Source organism: Chiloscyllium plagiosum, chromosome 11, assembly GCF_004010195.1.
Source record: "Chiloscyllium plagiosum isolate BGI_BamShark_2017 chromosome 11, ASM401019v2, whole genome shotgun sequence".
Classification (NCBI taxonomy): domain Eukaryota; kingdom Metazoa; phylum Chordata; class Chondrichthyes; order Orectolobiformes; family Hemiscylliidae; genus Chiloscyllium; species Chiloscyllium plagiosum.
In genome coordinates this window covers 89,633,354-89,641,536 of record NC_057720.1, presented here as the reverse complement: position 1 = coordinate 89,641,536, position 8,183 = coordinate 89,633,354, and positions in this window count along the sequence as shown.

Below are 8,183 nucleotides of genomic sequence, written 5' to 3'. Positions count from 1 at the left end.
CTGTGTGTATGCCTATCTCCTAAGTATTGTGTGTGTTCGTATGTTGGGGTGTTTACCAATACATCTGTGTATTTCTGTGTCTGCGTCTCTGTGCAGTGAGGTATCTGTGTCTATTTTTTTGGAAGTGAAAGGACTGTCGTTGGAACTGCCAGTGGGTTTAAAGAGAGAATTGTCTTTCACTGAACATTCCTCCTTAATCTGTCGTGAGACACCGATGTTTCATAATCTCCTCACGAGGCGTCGGCAGTCCTCTCTGGCTTGTACAAGTGTCCTACCCACATAGCAAGGGGATGGGATGAGGGATTGGATATCGGGCACTTCACCACCCGACTTTGCCTTTCTGTCCTATTCCAGGCTCTTCCTCCTGGAATGGGAGAAAGGGAGGGTGGGAGGGCTTCCGAGAATTGGTGACCCTGCTGTTGGTGCCGGTGTAGTTGGGGGGAATTGCGATGTGTCTGGAATGAGTCAGTCGACAGTTTTGAATCCATGTAGTATTATTAGTGTGGGGATATTGCGTAGGTCAAAGAGAAAGTGCGGAAGAAAGTTACTGAATTCAATAGTGAGAGCGATAGTACCTGAGCCTTCCCTGGAAATAGAGCGTGAATCTTGTTCGTGGGTAACTGCTATAACAGATATACAGTGAGTCTGAGGGACCAGAGAGTATACGGTAACTCATCCTGACAGAGTGGGGAGAATATCGATGCTTATTCTGTCATGCAGGACATTTCTTCAGATCATCTCAACGTTGTGGTGAGGCTCCCCGAATATGTTGTACAAATCTGTCACTAATAACGACACAGAGCTTTCCCTCAGCTTCCACAGAATCAGTTTTGTTAGAGCTTACAGATAGCAAGGAAAAGCAAATATTGTTGTGCTATGTATCAAAACCAAAACGCTAGCAGAAAATCTCAACGTCATATGCTCCGAAAATTCGATATGCAAATATTGTGGATACTGCAATCTTATTGGATGGTCTCAAGTTGCAACTAAACTGCATTAACTATGTGACTGCTCATGTTGTGAGAAATAACGTCTGTTGAAGAGAATGTTGTGAAGCAAACTAGACAGCAGGTTATTTTGGATTTGGTATTGTGTCGTCAGAATGACGAATTAATAACATTGTATTGAAGCAGCTTTTTAGGAATAATAACATTAATAAGGTGCGGCATATGCGTAAAATATAGAATGCTTGAATTTTCTAGTTTAACATCATGGAACACTTGATGCGAAAGGGTGAAGACAGCTCCAGTGAATTGGGAAGGTACAACATAAAATTCAGTGGGAGACAAACAATGGTTGTTCGAGTCAGAGAGTCCGACAGCAAGGAGACAGGCCCTTCAGCCAAAACTCTCCATTCTGACAAAAATGTCCATCCACGCTAACCACATTTCCCTGCCATTGCCCCGTATCCTTAAAATCCTTTCCTATCCGTGTATTGTACAAATGCCTTTTAAAGGTTTTTAATGTATCTGGCTCAATCACTTCCCCTGGCAGCTCATTCCATATGTGTACCAGCCCCTGTGTGTAAAAAAGCTTTTCCTCAGGTTCCCTTCTATTCTTTCTCCTCTGACCTTAAACTGATGCTCTCTAGTTTGTGACTGCCCAACCCTGGGAAAAAAGATTGGGTACATTCATTGTCTCCATACCTGTCATGAACTTACAGACTTCAATATGATCCTCCCTCAGTCTCAACACAAAAGTAAAAAGTCCTAGCTTGTCCAACCTCTCCCTATAAGTCAGTCCATTGAGTTCTTGGCAACATCTTCATATTTTTTCTGCATTGTTTCCAGTTTAAAAACATCCTTTCTAAAGCAAAGTGAACAAAACTGAACATAACCCTACCAATACGGCCTCAGCAGCGTCCTGTATAACTGCAACATGACTCCCGAATTTCGGTACTCAGTGAAATAAACTGATTAAGGCCTGTGGGCCCAAAGCTTTCTTCACTGCCTTGTCTACCTCTGAATCAACTTTCAGAGAACCATGCACCTGAACTCTAAGGTCCCGTTGTTCCACTGCACTCCTTAGGACCCACCATTCACCATGAAACTCCAACCTTGGTTTGACTTTCTGAAATGCAGGAACTTTCACTGATCTATATTAAAATCCATTTGCCATTTCTCAGCCCACTTCTCCAGCTGATCAAAGTACTTCTGTAATTTCTGAAATTTATGATAACCTTCCTCACTCTCCGTGATGCCGCCTATTTTAGTGCCATCTTCAAACTTATAAATCATGTCTGTATATTCTCATCTAAATTACATAATTATGTAATATGCAGTGGTCCCGGCACCAACCCCTGAGGCATTCCACTAGTCACAGGCCTCCTGTCTGACCAGCATTCTTCCAGTACTACCCTCTGCTTCCTACCATCAAGGCAATTTTGTACCTAATTTGCCAGCTTCCTCTCAATTCCATGTGATCTAACCTTCCAGAGCAGCGGAAAATGTGGAACCTTACTGAAGGCCTTAATGGAATCCATATAGACTACTTATACCACCCTTCCCTCCTCAACTATGCTGGTCACTTCATCAAAGAACTCCAACACATTTACGAGTCATGATCTCCCATGCACAAAGACGTGCTGAATTTGTTGAAGGGCTTTTGCCGAAACATCGATTTTCCTGCTCCTCGGATGTTGCCTGACCTGCTCTGCTTTTCCAAAATCATTCTACTCTTACTCCGAACCACAAAATAAGAGCAAGGTCAAATGTGGAAATTTCTAATCGGTAGAGGAGAGGTCATTGTTGACAACAGGGAAATGGCCAAGAAAACAACCAGTTACTTTACAGCTGTCTTCATGGAGGAAGATCCAGAAAATCCCCCAGTAATACCAAGTGATCATATCGGATTTCTGGAGCTGAATACAAAACGTCAATTCATATCAGTATTAAGGTTGTACTTGAACATGTAGCTGGATTGAGCTTGCTAAGTCTGACGAAACAGATGTACTTCGGATCAAAATGTCAGAAATAAATCACCAATAGTAGGGATAATTGCACTGTCGATGACTTTGTTTTATTTTCCTGTACATTCTGCAGAGACCAGAAACTATTATGGATAAACGTGATCCAAGCACTATCGATGAATGGAAGGGATCCAAACAGCTACAAAGGGAAACAGACATAGTGTGGAGAACTGCAGACGAATTAAATTCACATCTGTAGGGAAACTGTTAGAATCCATTGCACAGGATGACGTTTTTGATATCTGGAAATTAACAGCAACAATGGACAGTATCAGCATGCATTTCTGAGAGAGAAATCATACTTGATAAACTTCGGAATTGTTTGAAGTTGTTTCTAACAGCAAAGATAATAGGGAGCCAGTAGAAGTGGTACATATTGGATTTTCGGAAGGGTTTCTATAAGAACTCAGTGAGTTTGTAAATGTGAAGTGTATTTGGAGGAATATATGTAAGTGGAAAGTTAAAGTTTGGTTTGCCTTCATTTAAGAGAGTCAGAACAGTGATGTAAAGACATGTTGAAGCAGTTTCACTGCGTGTTGGTGGGACTGTAGCTGGAGTATTGTGCACAGGTTTGGTGACCGAATCTCAGAAAGAATACACTGATCACAGAGGAAGTGCAATGGACATTCTTCAGATCAATCCCTCCCTCAGAGGGTGAGATTGCCTGATGAGGAATCTCGGCCTGTGTTCTCTAGAGATTCAACGAATGAGAGTTGGGTCACAGTGAAATTTAGAAAATTCACAAAACATCTGACAAGTTGGAAATTAACAGAACACTTCCCTCGCTGTCTATTCCACATTCAAGTCAAATTATGGCAGGATCTGGGACAGCCTGTTAAGACTGCAATAAGGAGGAAACTTATCACTTGGAGTGGACTGACTAACACAAGGGCATGGAAACCTACTGGCAGGCAAGCTTAGGGAGAATGTCCAAACATTATACAAGGGTCTTCAGCGGAACATAATAATCAGGGAACAGGTGGGACTCATTAGTGACTTGCGAAGTTGCATCTAAATCAACTTTAGTGGTAGGAAACAGGGTGGTGGTAGAAGGCTGTTTGTGTGATTGGAGGCTAGTGTCCAATGGTGTACCACAGGGATCAGTGCTGTGTCTCTTATTATTTATGATTCAGAGGTGTTGGTGTTGGACTGGGGTAGACAAAGCTAATAATTACATAACACCAGGTTATAGTCCAAAAGGTTTATTCGGCGCCACTAGCTTTTGAAGCGCTTAATCAAAGCGCACAACCACCTGGTGAAGAAGCAGCGCTTCGAAAGCTCGTGCCTCCGAATAAACCTGTTGAACTATAAGCTGATGTTTTCTGATTTTAAACCTTATCATAAATGATGCAGCTGTGAATATGGACCAGGGGTGTGGGGCGTCATAAGTAAGTTTGTGATTGATACGAAGATTGGCCAAGTGGTTGACAGTGAAGAGGAAGATACAGATGGAATGGTCAGGTGGGTGGATCAATGGCAGATGGAATGTAACCCTGATAAATATGAGGTAATGCACTTTGTAAGAAGGAACCAGACTGGTGAGGACTCAATGAATGACAGCACACTAGAAAGCTCAGAGGGTACTTCTCCACACATCCCTGAATGTGACTGGACAGGTTATTGCACAATTTGGGAAAGCATACGGGAGTGCAAACACATCATTTATAGACTGAGGCGTAGATTATAAGAGCTATGCGGAGCTTTGTTTAGGCCAAAATGGAATACTGCGTGTAGATATGGGAGCCACAATACAGGACCGATGTGATTGTATTGGAGTGGGTGCGGAGGAGATTCACCAGGATATTCCCTGGGATGGAGTATAACAGCTATGGAGAGAGGCTGGATAAGCTCGGGTTGTTTACTTTGGAGCAGTGAAAGCTGAGGGGTCGGTGAATCAGAAGGATAAGATTACGAGGGACATGGACAGTTAGAAGACTGGCATCTGTGAGTCTGTGGGCATCATGATGAGTGTGAGTTGGATCATCCACTCAACACCTCTGGCTGAGGACATTGCAGACACCACACACTTGACTATTTTTCACTGGTGTGCAGAGCTGTTCTGATATTTAGCATGAAGATATTGGTGGAGTCCTCTCCTCCAGTAAATTGTTTAATAGTCCACCGACATTTATACTTGGATTTAGCAGGACGACAGAGCTTAGATCCGATTTGTTAGTCTTGGGATCATTTCCCCCTCTCCATCAGAAGTTAATTCTGCTGTTTAGAATTTAACCAGTCAAGTGTGGTCGCTTTAATGGGTTGTCAACAGGTTTAGGTGCACGTGATTCCGATCTTGGCATCAGCCCTGTATTCAGTGACCTAACCTGGTTTCTAATGCAGTAACGCATCCATTTTCATATTCTCATTCTACTGACCGCACCTCCCTGGTGTCACACCTCCAATTTGTTACCTTAACTCAATCAATTTAAGGTAATAATCTAAATCGTTTCTTTTCCACAGTGTCAAATTCTGTATTTGAAGTGAATGTGTTTCCCTCTGTCTTTTTCCTGACTGTGATTAAAAACTCTGTAGTGTCAGTGATGCCAGTCCTGGGATCACTGTCGTGTCAGAGTCAAGGAACTTGTGCACCATGCATTATTGTTCAGTTCCCAGTGTACGGCTCTCCATGTTGGACAGGATATTTGAGCATCTTTAACATCCTTCTTTGGAAATTATCCAAAAACAGAAATTGCTGAAGAAATTACTGAAAATGTTGCAGCATTTTCTGGAGTGATTGCAGAGTTAAACTTTCAGGTCCAGTGACCCTTTACAAAGCTCCCAGTTTCTCCAGCAATTTTTGTATTTTTATTTCCAGTATCCAGAGTTATTTGTTTTAGTGAAAATTTGATCTGTGTCTATTCATTTATGGAGAAACTCAGCAGGTCTCTCAGCACCTGCAGGGACAGAGAAAAAGCAATAACGTTTCAAGCCCAGTGTGACACTTCTACAGTACTGAAAAGGATTGGAAATTGGGATTTTTAATCCCTTGTCAGAGGTGGAGGATGGGTGACAGGGAAAAGTGGGTGTGGCAAAGATAAACGGGCTTTTAGCACTGGTGAACGAGTGTATGATGCAAAATGTGTTTAAATTAAGGTGTGAATGTGGGAAAGGGCTTTTTTCAATTGAGTGCAAGAAAAAGAAGACACAACCAGACAAGGTCATAGGGAGGCCAGGAGGGAGAATGTTGACTATGTGGCATTATATAGATCTGGCCATAGATGCGTTTTCATAGTCGAGATCATCGCCCCCTTTCGAAAAAGGAATCCAGGTGCTTGACTTCTTATTGGCACTAGTAATCATTACATGCTGCCTTCGTATTGTAATATGGAGGAAAACAAATCACCGTATGAAGTTTGGGCTGAGTATTGTTTCCCTGTCATGATTATTATTGTTTCAAATTTTCGGTGCTTACCTTTAAGTGCTTGTTCTTGTAATTATTATTAGATGGAGTGTAGGAGGTTGGGTGGTGACATTGTAAAAATTTCTAAAATCATGAGTGATATGGATAGGGTGAAGAACCAAGACCTTTCCAGTGGCATGGGGGAGTTCAGGCATTGAAGGGACAGGTTTAAGGTGATAGATGAAAGATTTAAAAGGAACAGACGGTGGTGTGGGTATGGAATGAGCTACCAGAGAAAGAGTGGTAGATGCATGTACAGCTACAAAATTTAAAATTCATTTGGACAAACATATGGATAGGAAACATTCAGAAGCCTATGGGCCAAATGAAAGCAGATGGGACAAGCTTAATTTGGAAAACCTGGCCAGCATGGACATTTAAAAAAGCTTCATGCAGGGTCAGAGTGATTTTGTGAAAAGGAAATCATACTTTGCCCTGTAAAATCATGCAAATTATTTTTGGAGCTGCCTAAGAATGTAACAAGCGGATGTGATAAAGGGGATCTGTTAGACACCAGGCTTTCGAGAGATTTTCCAAAAGGTATGACAAAATAAAAGTTCTTACACAAGACAAAAGTTCATAGGATGATGGATAATGGATTAACATGGGATAATAATTGGTGAGCTCATAGCAATCGGAGAGTCAGGATAAATGGATCTTCATGATAAAGGTGTTTCTGCTGGAGTACAACAGTTATGAGTCTGATGGCATCAAATATTTACAATCTATACTGACAGCCTGAAGGAAGGAGTGGTGTGCAAATACTTCCGAGTTTGTGGATGACACTGAGAACCAAAAGACAGGCTGTAATTTAATGGAGGGGACTTCCAGAAAAGGAATAGTACAAAGGGATTCGAGTCTTCCTCTGTATGAAACATAAAGTCAGCATGCTGGTGCAGCAAGGAACTAGGTTGGATCATTAGCCGGCTTCCAGGGATGAAAGGTTTGTGTTACTGAGAATCTCTAAAATGGTGAGGCGATCATTCATTGGGGTTTAAATGAATGAGGACTGATAATGCTGAAAACTACAAGACACAGAGAGGGGTTGACACTGTAGATGTTAAGTAGTTGTTACCATTCCTGAATGGAGTCCCGAACTTGAGGACATAGATACTGAATATGAAACATCGATTTCAGTCTGAGATTCAAAGTGATGTCTTCTCTCAGAAGGTAGTGCGTGTCTGGAATTCCTTAACCCGGAGATATGTGAAGGGACAACAAATTTGGACTGTACAAACACCCAGTGGGTTTATACCTAATCCACTCTCATAAAGGAGTCGGAAAGAAACTGGAGTCGAGCCCTGGAGTAGATCAGCCATGTTCGTATTAAATGACAGGGCAATCTTGAGGGGCCGAAGAGCCTACTGTTGTTCCTATTTATTAATTTCACATGTTATGCTTTTGGAAAGTAACTGGTTATTTTCCTGGAAGTTGTGTTGTGTAAAGCTACATTGAGATGAGCAGAGGATTTGTTTGAGTTTACCCTGGGTGGAGTATGGGGGCTGTATTCACAGCGAATCTGGGTCTGGGACATGACTTACATCTGGGGCAGAAGTTCCAGAGAGGGGAAGCCTGGAAACAGGGATTGGGGTGAGGGTCATTTCCTGATCCAGCCTGGATTTTCCAAGTACATTTCCAAAACTACTCCTAACCATCGGAGTGGCCTCGATCTACCTGTGAGTAGCAGTACGGAAGGGCTGATTGGAACATCAGAATACAGGGCTGAGGGACACAAGAGAGCTATTCGGCCCTTTGACACTACTCCACCAATAAATGAGGTCATGGCTCATCTCATTGTAGTCCCAGCTTCACTTT